Here is a 24,751-nt window from a genome sequence, read left to right as displayed (position 1 = left end):
CAGTATCACACAAATACAGAAAAAGCTTTTAGCATTTAGCAGAGTACTAACTATTGCCTTACAAACCTTCATGTTCATTTAAACAAAAACTCAGTATGGGCACAGCCAGGGGTGCAAGAGGGAGGGGGAGCGGGCAGGGCCGGATTAAGGGGGGGCGACAGGGGCGGTCGTCCCGGGGCCCCCACACACAGAGGGGTCCCCACCCACCACTAGAGCTCACGTCGCTGACAGAGAAATTTCCAGAGTGTTACTGCTATCGTGGCCGAAGTGGGGGCGGAGCCAAATGAAAGGAACAGCACTGTTTATGTATATGTATGTCTTTATATGTGTTTTTGTGTATGTATGTGTTTATGTGTATATACTGTATGTGTATGTTTTATTATATATACAGTATGTGTATACTGTATGAGTCAGTGTGTATATATGTGTATGTATGTGTTCATGTGTATATATGTGTTAGTGTGAATGTATGTGTGTATGCAGTATATGTGTGTGTTAGTGTGTATGTTATATATAATATATACGTTTGCTACATATATAGTATTTATATGTGTGGGTGCGTGTTTAACAGTCACGTGTATATATAAATATATATATACCCAGCCCAACACAAACGCTGCTGTCACGCTGTGTGCTGGCTGGGCTAGGGAAGAGACTGCTGCAGAAAGCAGTCAGCTCTCTCTCTTTCCCGGCGTAATATGCAGGGGGGAGTGATTGCGCCCTCACCCCCAGCACCTGCACCCCCTGTGCGGCGCACATGCGGCTGTGACGTTATTATTTTTTAAAATCTTTTGTAAGGAGGGGGTCTGGCCACACCCCCTCACTGTGGGCCAGTCAAAGCTGTCGGCAACCCTGGGCGCAGCCATGTTGGATTCAGTCACCTGACTCTTCTCCACCAGACTGCTGTTGCCAGAGCAGCTGACTGCAGCATTCAATCCGCTATAAATTCCATTTCCTTACTGGGCCACATTGCCAGTACAATGTCGCTTCTGCTGAAGTTACAGTTCTGTGCTGAGCTCCCAGGTACTCTGGACCTCATTCAGAGGCTGTCGTAAGCGGCCGCTCGGTCGTACGCCTAGCGACCGCAAAACTGAAAAAGGAAGCAATCGCATGGCCGGTCGGTCGCAACCAAATTGACGCCCATACGTGAACAATGCACCTCCTCTAGCTAACGAGTGATAGCAGTTAGCGATCTAGTCAATCGTTGTCAGTCGCAGTATGTTAATTTTCTTCTGATGGTTGCGGCCGCTTGTGTTGTGTTGACGCCCACAAAAAATAAAATAAAAAATGCATAGAGAAAGCCATCACCATGAAATGTATTTATTCTTATTATTCGCTAATGGAAACGCAGCTGAATCAATTACAAGCCAATTAGAAGTGTTATTAGCTTCAACAATCGATTATTAGCTGCTTGCATTGTGTGGCTCAAAATAGAAACATCAATCCTAACATCAGTTACGTTTGATACTATCGATTGTACTGTGTGGCTTGCGGGAGCTCCTACCTTACCTTAAGCTGTACGATCAGCCAGGCCCTCTAACCTGCTCGCAGAGTGACGTTTTACTACTTCCGGCCTTCTATGTCGGTCGTAGCAGGTAATTTACGTACGCCCCTCAAACGCCCTCAAAACGCTGAGGCACGCCTGCGTTTTCAGACCACCACCCCGTCAACACCCACAAACGGCCTTTCATGTCAATCAACTCTCGGAAGCCACTTCCTGCTCGTAAGCCGTACGATCTACAGCATTTTGGATCGCAAAGCCTCGTACGCACATGCGCACAACTAACCGTGCGCATGCATGGTTTGGAAACATTGGATGTGTACGACCGAGCGGCCGCTTACGACCGACTCTGAATGAGGTCCACTGTAGCTGGTTTTACCACATATACTTGTTTCTATCTGCCTCCATTGGTCCCATCTGATATCTCTAAACATCGGTCCCATCCGATATCTCCAAACAATGGTCCCACCCGATATCTCCAAATACTGGTTCCATTCTATATCTTCAACATTGGTCTCAAACCGATCAAATTTTTAAATCATCAAAATCGGCGTCAAACCGATCAAGTTCTTCAATTCATCAACATCAGTCTCAAACTGATCAGCTTCTACAATTCATCAACATCGGTCTCAAACCAATCAAGTTCTTCAATTCAACAACATCGGTCTCACATCGATCCAGTACTTCAATTCATTAACATCAGTTCCAACCTGACTGTCTCCAAACATCAGTTCCAATCCAAATGTCTCCAAACATCAGTCCAACCTGACTGTCTCCAAACATCAGTTTCAATCTGTCTTCCAAACATCAGTTCCAACCTGACTGTCTCCAAACATCGGTTCCAATCCGATCCCGCTTCATCAACTCCATAACATCGATTCTACTCCATCGTTTCTACAGCTTCGGTTCCAATCCCACCTTGCTTCATCAATTCCATTTCATCGATTCCACTACATCTGTTTTTATCTGATTCTACCACTACAGTCCCAATTCAGTTTCCAATCTAATAAAGTTGTTCCACTGTTCTTGCTTTCGGGCTCATCACCTCGATCAGTTCCACTGCCTCCTATCTTCCCTCATTGCATGAGGAAGTCCTGGTGCAAGCCACCCAGATCCAATCAAACCTCCCTATGCTCAACTTCAGTCTACCACGCCTGTTCAAACCAACTCCAACCCACAGACATGACACATACTGTATGTTGGATATATATACATGGACGCTTGTTTTGTGCCCATGGTACGTTCAGTTCAAGCTGTGGTAACCAGCTAATGGAATGTCAGCACAAGTAGCATTCATGGTTCATCAAGCGTTCATGAAATTGGCTGCGTACCGGTATCCTGTTCTCTATAGAGATCACAGATGTGTATACTAGAGATGAGCGGTTCGGATTCTGTGGAATCCGAACCGCTCCGAACATTGGGGATCCGAGTCCACCCGAACCCTGTTCGGGTGTTCACCGCCTGACTCGGATCCCCGTTCGGGGCCGAACGGCGGCCGCCTGATGTCGGATTCTCACTAGAGAATCCGACATCAGGTCTCCTCGCGTGTAGGGCAGAGCGCTGTGATAGCGCTCTGCCCTACACAGACACAGACACACAGCCGCCAGCGGCAGCTGTGTGTTTGTTACAGCAGCCAATGAGAGTCACACAGACTCTCATTGGCTGCTGCACGGAGGGAGCCGGCTGGAGCTCACACATGAGCTCCGTCTTCCGGCTCCCTCCTCAGCGTGTGACAGAGCGGACGGCGCGGGAGCGGGGATACAGGTAAGTTATTCTTTTTTATTTTTTTATTTGTGCAAGGGCCGGGGGTGCTACTGGGGGGGGGGTCTGCTACTGGGGGTGCGGGGGGGCCATACTACTGGGGGGGTCTGCACTACTGGGGGGGTCTGCTACTGGGGGGGGCTATACTACTGGGGGGGTCTGCTACTGGGGGGGCCATACTACAGAGGGGCCTGCTACTGGGGGGGCTATACTACTGGGGGGGGCCATACTACTGAGGGGCCTGCTACTGGGGGGGGCCATACTACTGGGGGGGCTTACTACTACTGGGGGGGGGGCTGCTACTGGGGCAGCCTACTACAGGGGGGGCCATACTACAGGGGGGGCCCATACTACAGGGGGGGCTACTACTGGGGGGGGGCCTGCTACTGGGGCAGCCTACTACTGGGGGGGCAATACTACTGGGGGGGCCATACTACTGGGGGGGCATACTACTAGGTGGCATGCTAATGGGGGGCATACTACTGGGGGGGCATACTACTGGGTGGCATGCTAATGGGGGGCATACTACTGGGGGGGCTGCTAATGGGGGGCATACTACTGGGGGGCATTCTACTGGGGGCACTACATAGTGGACTCTACTACTAAGGGGACTGCATAGGGGGCACCACTGCTGGGGGACATTGTGTAAGGGACACCACTACTGTGGGCATTGTGTAAAAGGGTCACTACTGTGGGCATTGTGTAAAAGGGGCACTACTGTGTGTCGTAACATAAATAAGAGACACTACTTTATGGTGTAATGTGAATCAGGCCCTATGTGCGGTGTAATGCGAATAAGATTGTGCACTGTGACTCCTAGGGCCGTAGCCCACTTTGTAAACAAGTACTGTGACTCTGCTGGCCGTACCCCACTGGATGGGTGCACTACTTTTCATTTCTGCCACTGCTGTGTGGCAATGTGTCATAGATGTGCTTTATACTGTGGTGTCTGTGTCGTTGTGCCGCTGCTTTGTCGCTTAGTAACCAGTCAGCTCACTGCAACCTTTGGCCAATAATGTAGAAAACAATATTATAAGCTGTGATATGGTCTAAATTGACTGGAAATTAATGTTATTGAGGTTAATAATACTCTAGGAAGAAAAAAAAGACCAATTTATGTGATTTTAGCTTTTTTGTCAATTTTTGTAAAAAAATCCAAATCCAAATCCAAATCCAAAGCCAGTCACCGCAGTTTGGCAAATCCAAATCCAAATCCAAAGCCGGACGACGAATTAGAACCAAATCCAAATCCAAATCCGGCAAAAATGGTCCGGCGCACATCCCTAGTGTATCCGCACAGCAGTTGAAGTAGAGGTAACTGCAGCATGACCTGGATATACAATGCAAGTACAAATCAATCACCTTTGTGCATCTTTCCAATGGGGCTGCTGCTTCTTATTTTTAATTGTGCAGCTTTGTGTGTGCATATGTATGCAAAATGATCTTTACTTGCTCAGCACTTTTGCCTCCTTTTGGTATGGGACTTATAATACTCATGAACACTTCATTCATGCGTTTCACCTTCTAAAAATGTACTTGTTCTGTATATTGAGTTTTAATGCTGAATATGTGCATCACTTTCAGTGGCGTAACTAAGGGGGGTCGGGCAGGGCGTGTGCCCTGGGCCTGTATGAACGGCAGCGCGCGGGGGCGCCACCGGACACGGTACCGGCCCGCCCTAGTTAGGCAGTGTAGCGCCGACCGCAGTGTGTGCAGTCAGCACTACACATTTACAAAGGACCGGCGCTAGGCTTCCCTACACCCAGCGGCAGTCCTGTGCTGAAAAGCCGAGCCCCTTCCCTCCCCCTGAGCGCTTACCCAGTGTGTGTTAACCAGCAGCCAATGAGAGTCAGACAGAATCTCATTGGCTGCTGCTGCTGCACACATCGCCGCCATGCGGCAGCGATGTGTGTTAACCAGCAGCCAATGAGAGTCAGACAGACTCTCATTGACTGCTGCAGCGTCCACTGCAAGAGCCGGGCTGGAGCTCACTCATGAGCTCCGCCTTCCGGCTCTTGCAGCAGAGCGCGCCAGCAAGGACTGATGTGCGTCGGCGGGAGCAGTGGCCGAAGCTGGAGCGTGGATTAAGGTAAGTGTGTCTGCACTATGGGGGGGGGCACCATTACTGGGGGGGACCTCTATTGAGGTGGGGCACTACTGAGGACTACAACTGGGGGGGGTACTACTGGGGGCACTACATCGGGAGGGGGAACCTCTACTGGGGACTACTACTGGGAGGGAAAGTGCTACTGGGGCACTAAATAATGGGCTTACTACTAGGGGCACAAGGGAAACTACAACTGGGGACACTATATAAGGGGCTTACTACTAGGGGACCACTACTGGGGGCACTAAATAGGGAGGACCACTACAGGGGGCACTGGATAAGGGGCACTGGATAGGGGGGATCACTGCTGGGGGCCTGCATAAGGGGGACCACTACTGGGGGCACTGCATGGAGGAGACTACTGCCGGGGGCACCATATAAAGGGCAATGCATAGGGGGTACCACTACTGGGGGCACTGCATAGGGGGTACCACTACTGGGGGCACTATATAAAGAGCTCTGCGTAAGGGGGTACCATTACTGGGTGCACTGCATTGGGGGGACTGCTACTGGGGGCACTATATAAGGGGGACCACTACTGGGGGCACTTCATAGCGGAGACCACTACATGGGGCACTGCATAAGGGAGACCACTACTGGGGGTACTGTATAAGGGGAACTAATGGGGGGCTGCATAAGGGGGACCACTACTGGGGGTACTGTATAAGGGACACTACTATGGGTCTGCATAAGAGGGACCACAACTGGGGACATTGCATACTGGGGGTACTGTATAAGGGGCACTACTGGGGTTAAGGTGCTTATGGAAAGCAAGTTTCATTAAATTAGTGTACTCTAAAGGCATGGTCAGTGAAAAATCTGTGTGATGTTATCATGTCAGTATGGACCAGAATCTCTATGGAATGTTTACAGCACCTTGTTGAATCCATGCCACAAAGTACCCAGTACTAGAAATGAGTACCTCATAAAATGGCCAGTGAATGTAAGTGAATACATTTGCCTGGGTAACTGTAAGATTCTGGTAGGTTGGAATCAGGGGCGTATCTATAATGGGTGCAGGGTGTGCAGTGCACACAGGCCCCTGTGTCCAGGGGGTGCCCACATAGAACACCATGCACCCATATTTTTTAATACTTACCCCTCCAAAGTACTGCATTGGCTGTAGCGTTGCACAAAACACCTGGAAAATGGGCGCCGCTGCCATTTTCACTGCGTTTTGTGCCTGCGCAGTATGGAAATCGCCAGGAAAATGGCAGTCGCGCCATTTTCTCGGTGACCTGTGCATGCGCAGTAGACTCTGGGCACAGACTAGTGCCCAGAGTCTACTGCTGCGGTCAGTGCGTGGTTGGCCACCGGGGCAAGAGGAGGGGGCACCGGATGGGAAATGCACTCGGGCCCCCTCCTCTCTTAATATGCCTCTGGTTGGAATCCTACGTAGCCTTTCACCAAAATATTTTGCACAAACACTACCTACGGCATAGAGTAGACATTATACAGTTTATGTGTATATTTTGCTCTGGATAAGTCTACATTACAAATCACACTGCCATGGAGTTAACAGAATTGCTTGTGCTATATATAACTGCAGGAGGGACTGCAGGTCTCGGGACCACACTGTGTCACTGCTAAGATCATTAGAAGAGTTGTGAATGTGATGCAATTAGGGATTTTCTGTTTTGCTCTCTTGTTTTGTGGAGAGGGTCTCACAATGCAAAGGGGTACTGGGCAGCTGTATCCCTTTGCACCCCTGGATTTGCCTATTACCCAGACCTAAAATGTAGTAAATGCAGGATAGTTTAAAGAGCTATTCTATAATACAGCTATGGTTGATGAGCGAAAAACAGCTAAATCAGGACAGCAGCTGATCATTCCTCTTCTGAGGTTATGCAGCTTCATGCTATGTCATTCTGTTGAGCCAATTCATTAAGGTTGGTATATTATATTATTTGCTTGATGTAACAGCCCTGACAAATAACAGTTGTGCTTGATCCAGCTTGATCCTCTACAGGGTTAAAATGCTACCTGCTTCTTAGACCAGGTTATAAAGGAAATTTTAAACAGGGGTGTAATTTTACTTCCTTAATACTCATATGTGTGTCAGATGTTGTTGATGAACCATGTACAGTCTCACATTTCAACTAAATTAAAGGCGCACATCCACATGCCGACTAGGGAAAGACAGTACGATTATGACATCGTAATCATACCATCGTTCCCCATCCCCTGCAGTGCCTACACTGAACGATGTCGTAATCATGCAATCGCTCATTTAAATCGCCTAGTGGATGTGCCCCTTAATATTAGCAAAAACGTGGAGGTGGAAAACAAATGTTAACGTGATGTTACAGGTCTAATTATTTGACAAAGCACCAGCTGGACACAATCCTTAGTATGATACAATGGTGTTGACTGCAATGGAAGAATATTTTGCTCTAGATAACTTGTGAACCTAGGTGCTCTCAGGGCCATAGCTAGGGTAGTGCGGCCGGTGCCATCGCACAGGGCACCACAGGTCAGGGGGTGCTGTTTGGGCCTGTCAAATTTCTGTTTGTTATTATTCTTGCTTGTATCTTCCTCTTATTTCATCCGCAGGATCTTCTGGCCTCCCCTATCTCTTCCTTAGCCCTTCCCCATGAAGCCATGGCCCTTTTTTGGGTGTATTATGTCCCTTTGAAAAATGAGGGGGGCGCCAATGCTCTTTCTGGCACAGGGCACCAAAAAGTCTAGTTACGGCTCTGGGTGCTCTATACTGTATGTAATGCACAATAGGTGCTAAATAATGCCAAGTTCCTATATATGCAAAAACAATATATTGCTTCACAAGAGGGAAAACAATGTTGAACTGTGGGAATGAACTTGGGTGGGTGCTTCTGTCTGCTGGAGCACAAAGAGCTTACTAAAGATTACCCCAGATAGATGTAGTTTTCCATAATATCCATTTTGAGGTATATTTAAAACAATTCTGTGATTATGTAAAGATCAATAAATGTATAAACTAGAAAAGAGAAATGACAGTTGTGACATCCTAAAATACTACACTACTGCCCCCCTTCAGGTCATTTACCTATTTAATAAGAAAATGAGGCAGGTTACAAAATGTAATGGATAAGTACATCAGTTGTAAATGAAGGGTGCAAAAGAAAAGTTACAAATATACATAAACTTAAATGTTTGTTCAGTTGCTAAAGCTTGAATACTGAATTAAAATAGGATGAATGGCATTTTATAGGCTCATCCAACTACTAAGTTCTGAAATGTTAACCGCATGTTAAACATTTTTTTATATTATGTTAGTAACCCTGCAACTGTTTTCTATATAGACCTTGCACAGTGCTGCATACATAATGTGGTGCCCTACAAAAGAAACATAACAATATCATGGTATGGTATCGCTATCAGTATAATATTTTGTATGTTAGCATGTAAAGCACAAGGAAATACTGTAGAGCTGAAAACACATCACTTAAGTGTATCAAATGCACATGCATTATATCCTATTTTAAAGCGCATACTGTATGCTTGAATGAGCGCAGTGTAATGCTGGGCATACACGGCAAGATAAAATGTCTGTCAGACCGACAGACATTTTATCTGGCCGGCTGCCAGCCGCAGATGTCCGCGGCATACACTGTGAGAGAAATCTCACAGTGTATAGCCCGACATCTGCGCTCCGCCCCCGGGGGAGGAGACATTTCCCTGTTCCTTCCGTAGGAAGGAACACAGGAAATATCTGTCTGTCGGCCGCGCTGGGCATACACTGCCCGATGCGGCCGACAGTTACCGGGTAAATATCGCATCGGACGGGCATGCTGGACAATCCAGCATGCCCGACCGAGCAATATTTAACCCTCGGTCGCCCCCCCCACGCTACAATTATCGCGGTGATCCGCCGATATCGGGCGGATCGTCCCGATAATTGCAGCGTGTATGGCCAGCATTAGATATCACAGTTAAAAATAATTCACATTAAAATTAACAATATGTTTTGTAATAACCATAAATGTATCAATTATGTATTCATTGTATTTTTCAAACAGGATTATTTGTGATGCCAGATGCCCAATTCCTTTCTCTCTACAATGTAAGTAGTTAGGGTCTTCTTTTCAGGATACAATCAATATCCTGGGTGGGAGGGTTAGTTTTAGGGGTTAGGGTTAGGCACTAGGGGGAGGGTTAGGATTAGGCACTAAGAGGGGGAGGGTTAGGTTTAGGGTGGTGGGAGGGAGAGGTTAGGTTCAGGCACTAGGGGGGGAGGTTAGGGTTAGACACCAATGATGGAGGGTTAGGGTAGAGAGAGGTAGAGGGTTAGCATACTGAACAACAAGTGTCGGTATGCTAGCCCTGTTGGGATGCCGGTGTCGTGATTCTGACAGCCGGGATCACGACTTTCGGCATCCCATATTCAACCCTTTTTTTTCCTTAACGCTGGAGGTGCTCAAATGTACACAGTTGTCCATAGTCTTGGGCATGCAGAAAGAGAGGCTTATTCTGAAATAAGCCAATCCAGTACAAGACAAAAATATAAAACAGATTTTCAAGTGCAAAGGCAAAACATACACAGAGGGCGAGCAGGTTCAATGCTGACACTGCCCAAGAGTAGGTAAGGTCTAGAATACAGGTAAAGGTCAGGGCAGGTGGCAATTCAGAGAGTAGTCAGTATCCTATCCAGGCAAAGACCAGATTAAACAACAATCTAGAGAGGAGGCGGCATCCAGAAGGCAATTCAGAGTGGAGTTAGCATTCAGGCAACGGTCTGGGCAGATGGCAATACAGAAGATCAAATCCAGTACCGGGAAGCAACCAGTGTAGGTACAAGGCTGGAATTAAAAACAGGAAACAAACAGGCCAAAACAGGCTGTATACCAGGGTTGCCGACATTCTGGCTGCCCCTTCTGGGAGGGAGCACCCAGATCGGCATAGTAGGGGGGCATGACCGGCATAGGGGGGCGTAGCCAGACAGCTTACCCGGCATTTGTGGGCAGAGCAGGGTCGAGACGTGTCATTTTGGCTCCATCCTAGCTACACAATGCCGGCATTGTGAAGCAAGAGGTGGGGCCAAAATGAGGCGAATCAGCATGATTCGCAGCACCGCGCCCCCCCCCCCACGCTGCGGGGGGTTTTCTTGCTACCACATGGGAAGCCAGAGGGAACGGCATCCGCCGAGAGGCTTGCCTGCCTTTCCAAGGGGCCGGGAGCGGCACCCAACTTTCAGGAGGGTCCCGGTCAAGTCGAGAGGGCAAGCAAGCTGTATACAGACCCTCCAACATGACCCATTCCATTAGGTACAACATGTTCTGCTCCTGGACTTCCCACCTAATTTATGATTGGAGCCACCTGTGTTGAAACAGCTGTCTCATCAATTACCTAGTTCAACACAGGTCACTGCAATCATAAATTAGGTGGGAAGTCCAGGAGCAGAGCATTTTATACCTAATGGAAAGGGTCATGTTGGAGGGTAGGTGTATATACTGCACCTATTACGGGCTTGGAGTAGAACTGTCTGCATTATGAAGGTGCAAATAGTCATTCCAAATGCACCCTAGAAGCCAAGACCCATAGGTGGGCTTTACAGTAGTGCAATCACATGATGGCTAATTGGAGGTGTCCAGAGCAGGCAGTGGAAAGTGTGAAACCTTGCAGTGGACCACGTATACAGTATATCCCCTGTTCCTTACACCATTATTATATTTTCATACTATTTAACAAACATTTAATGAAAAAAGGAGATGTCTACTTTGAGGCTACTGGTAAATAGTACCTATATTAAGAATTAGATTTTTGCTTTAAGTTTGTTTTATTTTTTGGCAACAGAAGGAGGTAGCCCCAAAACTTTAGAATTACACACCAGAAACTGAGTGGGTTTTTAATTATGCAATAGAAAAAGCTATTTTTGACAAGAAATGATCATACAGTTGTGTCTACATAAAATAATCAAGCACTAAATATTTTTTTTGTCACTGTAGTCATAAAAGAGCTGAGAGTTTCAAAACACATTGCTAGCACTGCCTGCTGTTTGTAGACACAAGCATTAGCTAGGTCATCGCTATCCCAGCAGCACATTTGTGATTAATCATAGGACACCGGTCAGTTTAGACATCAATAGCTGAGATATTTGACTATGTAACAAGATTACCACTAATCCTGCCTTAACCTATTTGAGCACTTCACAGGGCAACAGAGCATTCACAATTAGTAAGAATCTACCTGAAACACAATGATAATCCCAACAGTGTGACTACGCTTTTCTTTATCTCAAACCCTGATTACTTTTCCCAGAAGACAGTTATTCGTGCATTGTATTTCATGTGTTTTTCTTTATTTTACAGTAATAACATGTTTTGTTGAAAGACAAATTATCCATCTGCATTCCTTGTGCACTTCTGTTGAGTTTACCATGTGTCATGCATTACAAAATGGCCACTTTCACCTGCCTTACAATGCTCATCTCCTGTGCTTTTATATCTTCGTGAAATGGGTGAAATGGAATGTTGAAAGGGGTATTGGGGTAACGCCCAACAGGTCATGTTTTCAGAATTTCTGCGTGTGGAAATGTGCCATTATTACTGACCCAGCTAAAGAGAATAATTATCCTGTACATGAGCAAAGATCACCTGTTTGCGGTTCTTGAGGACAGGATAACCCAATCTGTTATTGCTGCAATTTATCAATATCCTATATGCTCAGCTGCCTCGATGATAATGGCCCAGAGCAGCAAGGGCTACCTCTGCACTGGGCCAGTCTCACGGGATCTGCACATGTATGACATGTATGACATGTATGACGTGGGCTTTCAGTTCCACTTAGAATATAAACAAAATAAATAAATAAAATGAAATTATAGAAAATGTGATCTTGACACAGAGAACAAATATTGTTGAGATACATTAACTCCTACAATGCAAGTTAAATAGAGATCCCCAGGGAAAGCAACAACTTAATAATTAATGCATTCATTTAATGTTTTTTTCAACTAATGAATATTTTCACAACCTTATCTCCTTGTCCTTATTTGATGACCTCCTGATAGATACAAACCTTATATTAAATTAAATCAAAGCAACTAAATGACCTACACCCATTCTGCTTACGATGTCTTTATATGATTTAGTTATCTTGACAGCTTGTATACTGTATTAACCTGCATTAAGAGTCACTGTTTTCCTCTATAATGAGACTAATTAAAATAGACACTACACAAATAAATAATACAAACTTTCCATAATATTGCATTAGAAAAATACAACATGTTCAGCTGGAGATAGTGACATTTTGACCTCATATTGACCAGGTATTTGCTGGATTTTCAAGTGACAATGCACATGTGCTACATATATTTCACTGTATTTACACAGATGCTATTGGCTTTTATACACACACCATTGCACAGACCCCAGTGCCATTTATACACACTCCATTACACAGACCTTGCTAAGCAGACCTCTGCTGCATTTATCCACTCCACACCCCATTACACAAACCCCCTACCATTTGTACAGAACACTGTGGAGACCCCATTGTCTTATACACAAATCCGACTGCCATTTGCAATGAGAACTTCAGCTATGAGTATGCAGAATATATCCCTCAACATCTAGTGGCTAAACGGTTCCCTGGATTATTGGTGGGTCATTCGCTCTTACTGCTGCATAGTTCTGCAGCCATGACACCTCGCTGCTCAATAAAGTCTTGTCTACTGGGAGGCAATCCCCATGCAATTTGCCCATCAGATGGTGTTGCAGATTAACTGGGATGAGATAGGTCAATCTCCAGTGCTTACTGGTCATACTAGCTTGGTTCCGTTTCCAGTCCCGTGCAGTATTAAGCCCTATACATTTTCTTATATAGTTTTATTTTTGATTTACATGCTAGAATTTTCCTGCCTGTGGAAAAATTTGTCTTTAGATTTCTTAGGGGCTATGTAATAGGCTTCCAGGTGAAGGAAGGATTTGGGGGAGTTTGCCACTAAATTTAAAGCAGTATCCAGTTAGCTAATTGATAAATGTAGTTGCTAACTTGCCAAAATCACACGGTTTTCTTCATCTCGGAACCTACATAACCCCCCCTGCTGTATGTACATTTGTGACATTATTTGCGGATAATTTTTCTTTTGACACAAGATGCTTTTTATAATGATATATGACTTAATGGGGGGCAATTCAACTCAATGCGATGTTGAATAGCTCCGGGAAGGAGTTCTCGGTGCTATTCAATTGTCTGCGCTGTAAACTCCTGACTAGAGGATTTCTGCTCCCAACCTCCTGAGATGCAAGCAGAAATCCGACTAAACTAGTGCAACAATGCTGGTTTCCAGCTTAGTGCATGTGCTAACAGCAGGGCCATAACTAGGATGGTGCGACCTGTCCAGTGGCACAGGGCACCGCAGGGCAGGGGGTGCTGTTTGGGCCTGTCAATTTTCCTGTTTATTATTATTCTCACTTGTAGCTTCCTCTTCTTTTATCCCAAGCTTCCCATATCTATTCCCTGGCCCTTCCCCATGAGGCCATGGCCCTTTTTCAGGTGCACTATCTTATGTCCCTATTTAAAAAATGGGGGGTAGGGGCGCCATCTATCGGGCACAGGGCACCAAAAATTCTAGTTACGGCTCTGGCTAGCAGCATAGCGGCCGGCACTTTAGTCGGAGACTGGCATTTACCGCGACTAAACACCCAGCATTAGGTACCGTAATCTGCATCTCCTGACTAAGTGCAGAGCACAGCACGGTCAATTGAATAGCTCCAGGAACTCCTTCCCAGAGCTATGCAAATTGCACTGAATTGAATTGCCACAATGCCTATTTAGGGATTTTATGGTTTTTAATGTAAAATGTTTGGTTTAAGTAAAAATTACCAGATTTAAAAAAAAAAAATCTTGTTAACTGCATCGTCTGAAATTTAATTTAATTCTCCTAATGTAAAGAGTTTGGTGATTGGTACCAGCAAACCTCCCATGTGCCCTTAAGTGTTTTTAATCCACAGAAGTCCTACATTGTTGTCTACATATTAGAAGATACTGTTATGGTAAGTTCTTGATGAACTGACATAATGTTAGTGTCAGTGCCGTAATTACACATTTTGGTGCCCTGTTCCAGAAAGAGAATTGGTGCCTCCTCCCCATATTGTAAACACCGCAGGCGTGTGGGCCAAAATAATGGGCGTGATCTCCTAGGGAAAGGGCATGGCCACACTATAGTACCCCTAATTCACAGTACGTCACACAGTAGTGCCCCTTATTCACATTACACTACACAGTAGTGTCCCTTATACACGTTACGCTACACAGTAATAGTGCCCCTTACACATTATGACCACGCAGTAGTAATGCCCCTTACACATTATGCCCACAGCAGTAATGCTCAATATACATTTGCGCTTTCAGTCAGGAACTTAGGTAGTGTGTGTTGGGGGGAAACATCTTAAGTTCCAGGAAAAGGGCTGTGCTGCCATATTAGACAAGCGCCACAAGTGAATCATCCTGCTATGCCTTACTGATAAATGGGGGCAATTCTTGACAGCATGCAAGCTATAAATTCTCTATTAAGAACAGGGCTCACGCTGTAGCATTTCTGAAGTGTATATAAATACATGCATCCATCCCAGACTTGCCTACTCTCCTGGAACAGCCAGGAGGCTCCTGAATCTTCCAGCCACACTGAAGTGTATTCAAGTCTCCGGGAGCTGCCCATCTCTGCCTGGCAACTCCAGCTTCACTGAGTGAAGTGGCCAGTCTGGGTGGCCAATGATGCAATTTGCAGTGAATTACATCATTGTAGCCACATCCCCCACTCCACAATGCTGGTAATCTAGGTAATTTATAGTAAGGGACAGACCATGATGATGTGCGCCATCTCACCCCTGCTCTGCCCACCTATGCCACGCCATGCCGCCCCCCAACCTGGCTGCTTCTCCCAGAAGGCACCGCCTAGGGATGGACATTGGAAGACCAGCATTGACTGATTGCCTGGTTTCCAACATCAAATCACATAATGCAATAACTGCTAGCCATCGCGTCAAAACCATTCAATGGTAAAACTATCAATGGTTATACTGTGCTCATGCGCAGAAGCAGTCAGAGCTTCACGCATGCACACATTAGCTGAGCTGTGGACTGAAAAAGAACATCCAGCCATCAGATGGGCATTGGAAAGCTGCATCCAATGGCTGGCAACCATCTAATACAAGTAATTTTGATGAAAAAAGTTCTTCCATTGGATCGAGGAACATTGATGGTTGCTAACCGTCAGCTTCTGATCTCCGTCCCTAGGGCATCCAGAAAGTTGGCAAATATGATCCAACTTTTCTATGCAACTAGATACCACCCACCATCAGTGGTCCCACTGTGGTATGATATGAGAGACTATGCTGCTTGGCTATGGAGGAGGTTGCATGCCATGACAAGGAGTGTAACTGGCTACATAGAAGGCTAGGCTAAAACTGAGTATTTTCCCTTCTCTCTAGTTATGAGAAGTGGATGGTGAATTATTCATAGGTTACATGCTCTCAACCTGCTCCTCTCATCACTATCCCAGAGTGAGTCCAGCTCTGCGAGAAATAAGAAGCCTTCTTTCCATACAGTCAGAAAATGAAGTTAGCCAAATTAACAAACAGAAGACTAAGATTAGTGGAAGCTTTGCTGGTGCAGTCAGAGCAGAGTATGGTGAGAGTGGCAGGGAAGGAAGTCAGCAGCTCTGCTTCTCAGTTACTTGCCTCCAACTGCAAAACAAAAACTGTTTCCCCATTATCTGCCTACACCTACAATACAAAACCTGCTCTTACATTACTGACCTGCACCTACAATCCACAATTGCTCCCCTATCACTGTAGTACACCTACCACCCAAAAACGGCATTCCGATTACTGACCAGCACCTATTGAGCAATTAAAAAACTGCTCTCCCTCGTACATACGATCCAGAAATTGTTCCTTAATTATATATGAACCTACAATTCAAAATCATGGGGAACAATAGTTTGGTTTCACTCTGGCATTACTTGCAATAAATAAACTCTACTTATCAATCCATCAATATCTTTCCTTGGTGATGACAGTTACAAACAAAGCTTAATGTTTACATGCCATATTGATTTAAAAAAGGCAACTCTATGTTCAGAAAGAAAAGCCAAATATCTGTTCAACAATGTATAACTGTTATTTGATGGTTACTTTTTAATCTACTTAATTGTTTTTCCTCGAAGTTTGAGACCAGTAACAGTCCTTCACTGCTGTTTACTTTTAAATACTTTTTTTGTGGGCAGAAAAGTAAAGTACAGAAGGAAAGATGCTACCCAGAAATCTCCAGCCCCAGCACTGATGCAGCAGTCAGTAATTACTTGAAAATAGGGTGGAACATGACAGTTTAGTATAAACACTGACAAACTGAGCAGAATACATGTAAAAGTAATCACAGTGCAGCAGATTCAACTAAATAACTGGAAATAATTAGAACCACAAATGTTATTGCTTTTTATGGATATATTAGGTGTTGTCCTCAGTGCTGATTGTCTCGTTTTTCTCTCTTTCCTCCTCTCTCTCTTCATCACAACCCCACTCTTTTTGTCCTCTGCTTTCTCCCCCTCTTTTTCCATCTGCATCTACTACCTCATCTATTCCTCTAATCAGCACTTCACTATTGTAATTTTTGTGGCGTCCTCGTTTTTTCTTCCTGTATGTGGCCTCTGCATGCCTGCTGTGTGCCTTTTTCTTTTTTCTATACTGTTATAAATATTTGTTTATGGATCATTTTGTGATGTTGTTGTTGGATGATTGTCAGGAGTATCTATTATTACATCATGTGGAGGTATATGATGAGTAAAGGTGCATACACACGCAGCGATTTTTTGGACGACTGAACGATAACGATCTAGTTCAGTCGCCCAAAAAATCATTCCGTTTCTGCCCCAAAACGATGAACGATAACTACCACTGCGCGCTCCCGTTTGTAGTTGGTAGTTATCGTTCATCGCCCGAACCTCCCGTCCAACCTGACGATAATGTCAGGTTGAACATGTTCGGGGATGAGGAAGGGTGGCCGGCATTGAACGAAATTGTTCTTGATTTCGTTCAGTGTTTCTGCTCAGTGTAATTAACGACACTGAGCACACCCCTGCCGGGGACACACGGGACGATTTCGTTCATGGAGTGAATCATCCCGTGTGTATGCACCTTAAGTATGAGAATTGATTGGAGAATGTAGATGTGTGTTATGCCGGAACTCTCTGGAAGTGACATCACAAACACTGTTAGGAGGGGTCAGAGTTCAGACCAACTGTCACTAAATTCCAAAGTGATAACATCATTTATTATAACTCTTCAGCTTTAATGACCCATATAAATATAGTTTTTTTATCTCTCATGTGATATAATTGCCACATGTCTGCAACTTGGTTGCATCAGCTATAGTTTAGATCCTGCACAGAGCTAACATCTGCAGAGAAGGTAACACAGAACAAAGTAGAGAAACATGAAGTGGGAGGGAGTAGACTAGACCTGCCCAAAACAGCATAGCAGTGCCTGCTACCCAGAGCAAAGCTAATTGTTACTATTACTGTTATTATAATATTTCTTATTTGAAAGTAGAAATATTCTTTAAGGACACATTTAGTCATTTGTGAAAGATCAAATTCTCAATCACTATACTTCTAGCCTAATGTCTGGGCACCACTGCCTCATAGTTAAAATGTAATTTAGAAGCATACATTATTGATCAGAATTACATAAAGTTCAAATATATTTCAAATATAATTTTCCATTTGATGTGCTATTGTTATGCTGAGGGTGAGGTACTGTATTTTCCTGAATATTACTTTCCTCAACGAATAAATGTCACTTCAACTATATCATTTCAAGATCTTCAAAACCTTTTCTTTCTTGTGAATTTTACACATGGCACTCTTGTGTTCAATGATCTTAATATACCCTGATAGATAAGCAATACTAAAGCAGCAGGCCCATGAAAAAATGATGTGCTTTTTTTTTACATAAATCACTGTGGCAGACTATGAGAAGAATCCAGATATTTACTATGGCTCCTTGGCTTGATTTCAGGCTACTATTAATGATTTATAATTCTGCATAGTGTCATCAGCTAACATGGCATGCACAGTCACATGGCACATGATGCAGAGAGGCTATGCTCCCTTCAGCATTCACCCTGTGCCCCAAGTAACTGTGTGACCGGCCCTTCCTATTCTCAATAGGATCCCTTTTTCAAGTCTCTTGACCTGCATTCTTGTCTGCTCAATTGAATGAAACATCGGTAAGAAAAAGAGGCGACCTGCACTAAATGCCAATGTTCACGCATTATTATGATGACCGGGAACTTGTTAGGACCACATTTGCTTAATCATCTTAGGCAAAACTGGATATATTCCTCTTTATAACCATCCCTAATATGGACTTCCCCTCATCTTGTTTTATATATTTTGTGTGTTAAGTAGGTCCAGTCTCTTCAAGGATTAAGGTATTTATTGTTATCTTTTTTATTTGGCATGCACTTTGAGTCTCTTTATTGTTCTATCACCTGTAAATCTTAACAAACTTAAATTACAAATAATATTTTGTTAAAGAAAAAAAAAAAGCAACACCAGTTCTTTCAAGGTCAAGTTACATCTTTGTCATCTAGATTTCTTGGAGCACTAAAGACAAGAGCCCTCTCTAGGAATCAGCAGATAGAACATTTTCAGAAGAGCCTCATAATTATCAGGGAAAGCTGAGGTGGAACTGTTCTCTGCTTACAATGCAGCAGACCAAAGGTCAACAAGCCAACATAGATCTGCTTGTCCTTGGCTGGTGCCAGGTTAAACACAGCATTCTAAATGTAAGCTGGCCCACTCACACCTATCGCTGGCAAAATTAACAACTGGACCTCAAGGTTACTGCATGAACACGATGGACTGGACATGTGGTTTGAAGGCTAACTGGAATATATACTCTAACGACAACAGTACTTGGTGGAAATATAATACATTGCCTGCCAATATAAATGGTATTACTTATTAAACTAGCAACTTATTTGCTTCAGCAGATCCTAATGTTACTAAACAACCAATGTAGGGGAAGAAATATGCACAAATGCTTGCACTTCACATGCCAGCTGGCAATAATATTTCCCAATACACTGGATAGGAAAAGAAAAAGCAAAAGTTGCCATGGAAACTAAATTGATGCATTTGTACAGACAGGCTAATAAAGCTGTGATGGGACTCTTAGATATGAAAAAGAAACTTCAACCATAAAAATCAATCATAACAGAGGAAATAAAGTCCACCAAGAGGAAAAAAAAATGAAAAACAGTCTGCTGCTAAAGCATACTGGCATGCAGCATTACTGAGGAGATTAACATTTAATGCCACTGAAAGCAGCATGCATCATAATTCAGACATCCTATATCTTTATGTATGATCAGTGATAGGCATCTGTGCTTTTGCAGCAGATTAGATTGCACCATTCTTCAATTAGCTAATAGATATATAGCTTAGTTTAAGGTCCACCTAGTTGCATCTTATACACTGAGACAAAATATTATGACTACCTGTATAATATGCTGGTGCTCCTGCGTGTGTCCCCAAAACAGCTCTGACCCACTGCAGCAAGGATTCTACAAGACCTCTGAAGGTGTCCTGTGGTATCTAGAACAAGGACTTAACCAGCAGATCTTTCAACCGCGATAAGTTACAAGGTGGAGCCTCCAAGGATCAGACTTGTTGTTCCAACGCATACCATAGATACTTGATTGAAATTATTCTCAAATCATTCTCAAATAAACAGTGCAGTGTGGAAGGGCGCATTATCCAAAATTAACAATTGGACCTCAAGGTTACTGCAAGAACACAATGGCCTGGACATGTTACTCGAAGCTTTACTGGATAATGTGCCCTTCCACACTGCACTGATTATTCGAGAATGGTTTGAGGAACATGATGAAGAGTTCAAGGTGTTGCCCTGGACTCCAAATTTGCCAGATCCAAATTCAATCAAGTATCTGTGTTATGTGTTGGAACATAGGAGCTGATTCAGACCCGGACGCTAAGCTGCGCTCTCACGCAGCCAAAAGGGTCCGGGTATGCAAATGCCGCGATCGCACTGTCTGGTGGAAGGATGCCTTAGAGAGCGACGGCAGAGTGAACACACGCCAGTATAAAGACGCCCACCTTTCTCTCTTAGCACACTTCATCTCCAGGAAGTATGTGATTAATCGGTGACATCGAGAGCCATCGTAGCTGCATGCAGTGCTTGAGGTTAGGCCCTACCCCACCACAAGCACTGCGATCAATGCTGTCTAAAATACAACCAAGTGACGTGTACAATGATGCTTCTTTGCTAATTATGCACACGCCTAGACATGCCCAGACACGCCTGCGTTTAGATGCCAAGACACGCCTGCGTTTAGACGCCCAGACACGCCTGTGTTCGCACATCCACTCCCCCGTTCACAAGCACCTTCCCCTGTTACCACCCACAAACGGCACTATCTGTCACTCAAATTAGCATCCAGTCTGTGTACTATGAGCCCACAATTTCCAAGCGCAGTGAGTGACTCGAGCATGCGCATATTAACGCATACGCATGCGCAAACGTGGGATTATCGGCCATAGCGTGCGTTCGTGGCTTAGCGTCCAGGTCTGAATCAGGCCCATAGACACACAGAATTTAGAGTTCGCACTGGATAAATAAAACACACAGTCCATATATTGTCTAGTATGACAAAAGATGGAATGGTGAAAGGTAAATTCAATGCCAACTAGAACAGGTATTTTCACAGAAGTGACAATGAATTTAGGGTGTTGGCGGGGCTCCCCAGAGTGAGAGAAATTTGCAAAATATGAAAGAAGAGAAAATAAGACTCTTTGTTGGGGGTACTCTTACTGCATGATTTGAATATATTTAAAATGTACTTTTATTCATATCTAGATAAAAATAATGATTCAAGACACGTTACATACAACAAAAAAACACTTCAATGTACCAATTATATACACAATTTTCAAGTTACTATTTAAAAAAATCCTAGGTCCTATACTGGAAAATTATCTGCTAATATCTTAATTTTCCAGATTTTTAATACATAGTAGAAATAGCAAATAATTCTGACATACGGTGAATTTATGCATATAATAGACACCAGCCCGTGTGCAGATATAAACATTATCAGGATTACATTTCCTAATTATTGTGTCCTCTTAGCTGTTTTTAATTTCACAGTTGAAATCCGCACAGTATAGCACCAATAATTAGTAAACCCCAAAAAAGGCAAGTTTGAGTCAAAGAAATAGTTGATACATCTTAGGGTACAATAAAGTTTGTAATAAATATGAGGGACACATGCACCCAACACAGTGAATATATTATGTCGGAAAACATAACATAAATACACTGCAGCATTAAATGTCTAATATTGCTGGACTGGATAAAGCATTGTGAGGAGCAGCATGTATATATATCTCACAGGAACTACCAAACAGCAAGTTGATAGTAAGGGTAAACCTCTTCAGATTGATACATATTGTAATATTGTAATGTTAAATCCAAAATGTTGGAAAAAGCATATATATATATATATATATATATATATATATACACAAATAAGGCAGGAAATCGTCAGGTAGGTGTTCCACAGTATCTCATGTCATATAAAAGATAATCACAGATATAGTACAGTAAAAAAGAGAGGCCCAGATATTGTGCCCCCCTGCTTCTGCTGTCTGGACGTCTTGTATAGAACAGAGGATGAGAGACGAGAGGGCGGGCTTACAGCTGGTGGGAAGGAATGAAAAGTGGCACTTCTGCTGTCAGCTTGCACATACCGTGTCTATCCTGGTATTAGTGACATTGCAGTACAGACATGTTCAGCTGGCTAATGAGAGAGTGCCGCAGGGTTACCGGAGGTCAGTGTTATCAGACACGGTTCTTATCAGGGGCTGCCGTGTTAAGTAAACCCATACTTGCCTACTTTTAAAAAAGCATTTCAGGGAGATTGTGAAAGCAGCACCTATGAGCGCGTGTTACAATGGGCGTGTACTGATAAATCTGAGGGGTGTGTCCTAAACCTGACTTACATCCAAATGTAAACCAGCCCAAAAGCAGTTAGTAATATCTGTTTGTTGATGAAAACACACTAATACTTTTCAGAAATTCATAGGGATCATTGTGCCTTATAATAACCAATGCAAGGAAATGACACTAATGATCCCATTTGAATGTATATATCTCTGTTTTTTTATATAACAGCTTCATAATGGGGGTAAGGATGAAATGAGGGAGATTGTTAGACTCTTCAGGGAGACAGGGAGATTGCTACTATTTCAGGGAGTCTCCCTGACAATGAGGGAGAGTTGGCAAGTATGAGTAAACCACTGTAGGAACAGTGCAGACAGCTTGCTAGGATTGCGGTATGGGTAACTTCACACTGTGGTTCAGTTTGTGGTGTCCGGCTGGTGCTGCATAGAGTCTTTTCTCTTCTTTCATTATGTGTTGGAACAACAAGTCTGAGACGTGTTGGCTCCACCTTGTAACTTATAGGGGTTAATGAATCTGCTGGTTATGTCCCGGTTCTAGATACTACAGGACACCTTTAGAGGTCTCATAGAGTCCATGCTACAGTGGGTCAGAGCTGTTTTGGGAGTGCATGCAGGAGCACCAGCAATTATACATAATATTTTGGTATTGTTCCAACACATACCATAGATAGTTGATTGAATTGAGGGCCTAATTCAGACCCAGTGCGCATGCGCACGATGAAACCGGCTCCATCGTGCGCATGCGCGAGACCCGATAAGCGACGGGCAAGCCGTCGCTATGGGTCTCGCTACAAAGGTGGCGTGCTGTCGATGTTGAGTGACAGCACGCCCCCTTTGGCGGGTGTGCTGGGGCGTGGCTGGCCAGACGGAGGCGTTCCCATGGGAACGCCTACTGTCTGGGGCCAGCCTCGCTGACATCACTCGTAGAGCCAAAAGCACTCCAGGGCTTGCGGCAACGAAACCCTACCACAAGGGTCTCGTCGCAAGCCCGGTGGTCGTGATGGTCTTGACCACCGTGACCATCTTTCTGGCCGCACGCTATAGCTGTGGGAGGTCACCCACAGCTATATGAGCAGCCAGGAGGCTGCTCTAAAATTAAGAAGGACGGCCCTGATTCAGAGCGAGCGCTCTGTCAGAGCGTCCGGCTCTGAATCAGGGCCTGAGATCTGGCAAATTTGGAGTCCAGGACAACACTTTGAACTCTTCATCATGTTCCTCATATCACTCTGGAATAATCAGTGCAGGGCACATTATCCTGAAGAAAGAGGCCACTTCAATTGAATGGAATGCGGTTAAGATCCCAACAACCGGGATGCCGTCTGCATTGAAATCCTGATCACAGAGATAACACCGGCGTCGAAATCCCGATCATAAGAACACTGGGGAAAGGTAAGTATCAGCCATGGGGGGGGGGAGAGTTAGGTTTAGGCAGCTTGTGGGGACTTAGGGTTAGGCTGCGGGAGGGGGAGGTTAGAGTTAGGCTCCGGGCAAGGAGGGTTAGGTTCAGGCACCCCCGGGAGCCGGGGGGGGGGTAGGGTTAGGCACTAAGGGGGGAGGTTTAGAATTAGGCACAAAGGGGGGAGGGTTCAGTTTAGGTACTTAAAGGGAGGGTTAGGGTGTGGGGTAGGGAGGCTAAGTATAATGGTGCAGGAAAGGAGGGTTAGGGGGTAAGTTTACTTACTTACCGTTCACCTGTCGGGATTTGGACCATCGGGATGCTGCTGTTAGTGTACTAACAGCTGGCATCCCGTCCATCGTTATTTCATACTGATACCCATTAAATAATACCATTGCCATTAAATGTTTAGGTTAGTGGTATGCGTAAAATGAAAGTCCAAATGAATGACTAGACCGAGGGTTTCCCAAAAGAACATAGCTCAAAGCATCACATTCCTTCCATTTGGCTTGTTTTCTTCTCAAAATGCATGCTGGTGCCATTACTTCCCTAAGTAAACGACACACATTTACCCAGCTCTCTAGATGATGCAACAAAAACAGGATTCATCGAAGCAGACAACCTTCTTTCATTGATCCAAGGTCCAGTCATAATGCTTGCGTGCCCGTTGTAGGTGCATTAGACAGGGGTTAGCATGAGTACTTTGACTGTCATGCAACAACAACGCAGCCCCATACACAGCAGAGTTCGATGCAATGGGTCTCATCTCTTTACACATTGTTCCCATCATTAAAACGTTCTGTGATTTGTGTCACTGTAGCCCTTCTGTTATTCATACCAGACATGACAGCTTTAGTTAACCTCTTGCATCGATGAGTCTTGGCCACCCAACACCCAGTCAGCATCCTTCCTCTGACCACTGTTGGTAGGTACTGTCTATGGCAGATTGGAATAATACTGTTCAAGTGTATTGGCAGGTTTAGGGGTAAATTTACCAAAGTGAGAGTTTTTAGA

Source organism: Taudactylus pleione, unplaced genomic scaffold, assembly GCF_031769625.1.
Source record: "Taudactylus pleione unplaced genomic scaffold, aTauple2 ptg000062l, whole genome shotgun sequence".
Classification (NCBI taxonomy): domain Eukaryota; kingdom Metazoa; phylum Chordata; class Amphibia; order Anura; family Myobatrachidae; genus Taudactylus; species Taudactylus pleione.
Note: the sequence above shows the minus strand (reverse complement) of the source record.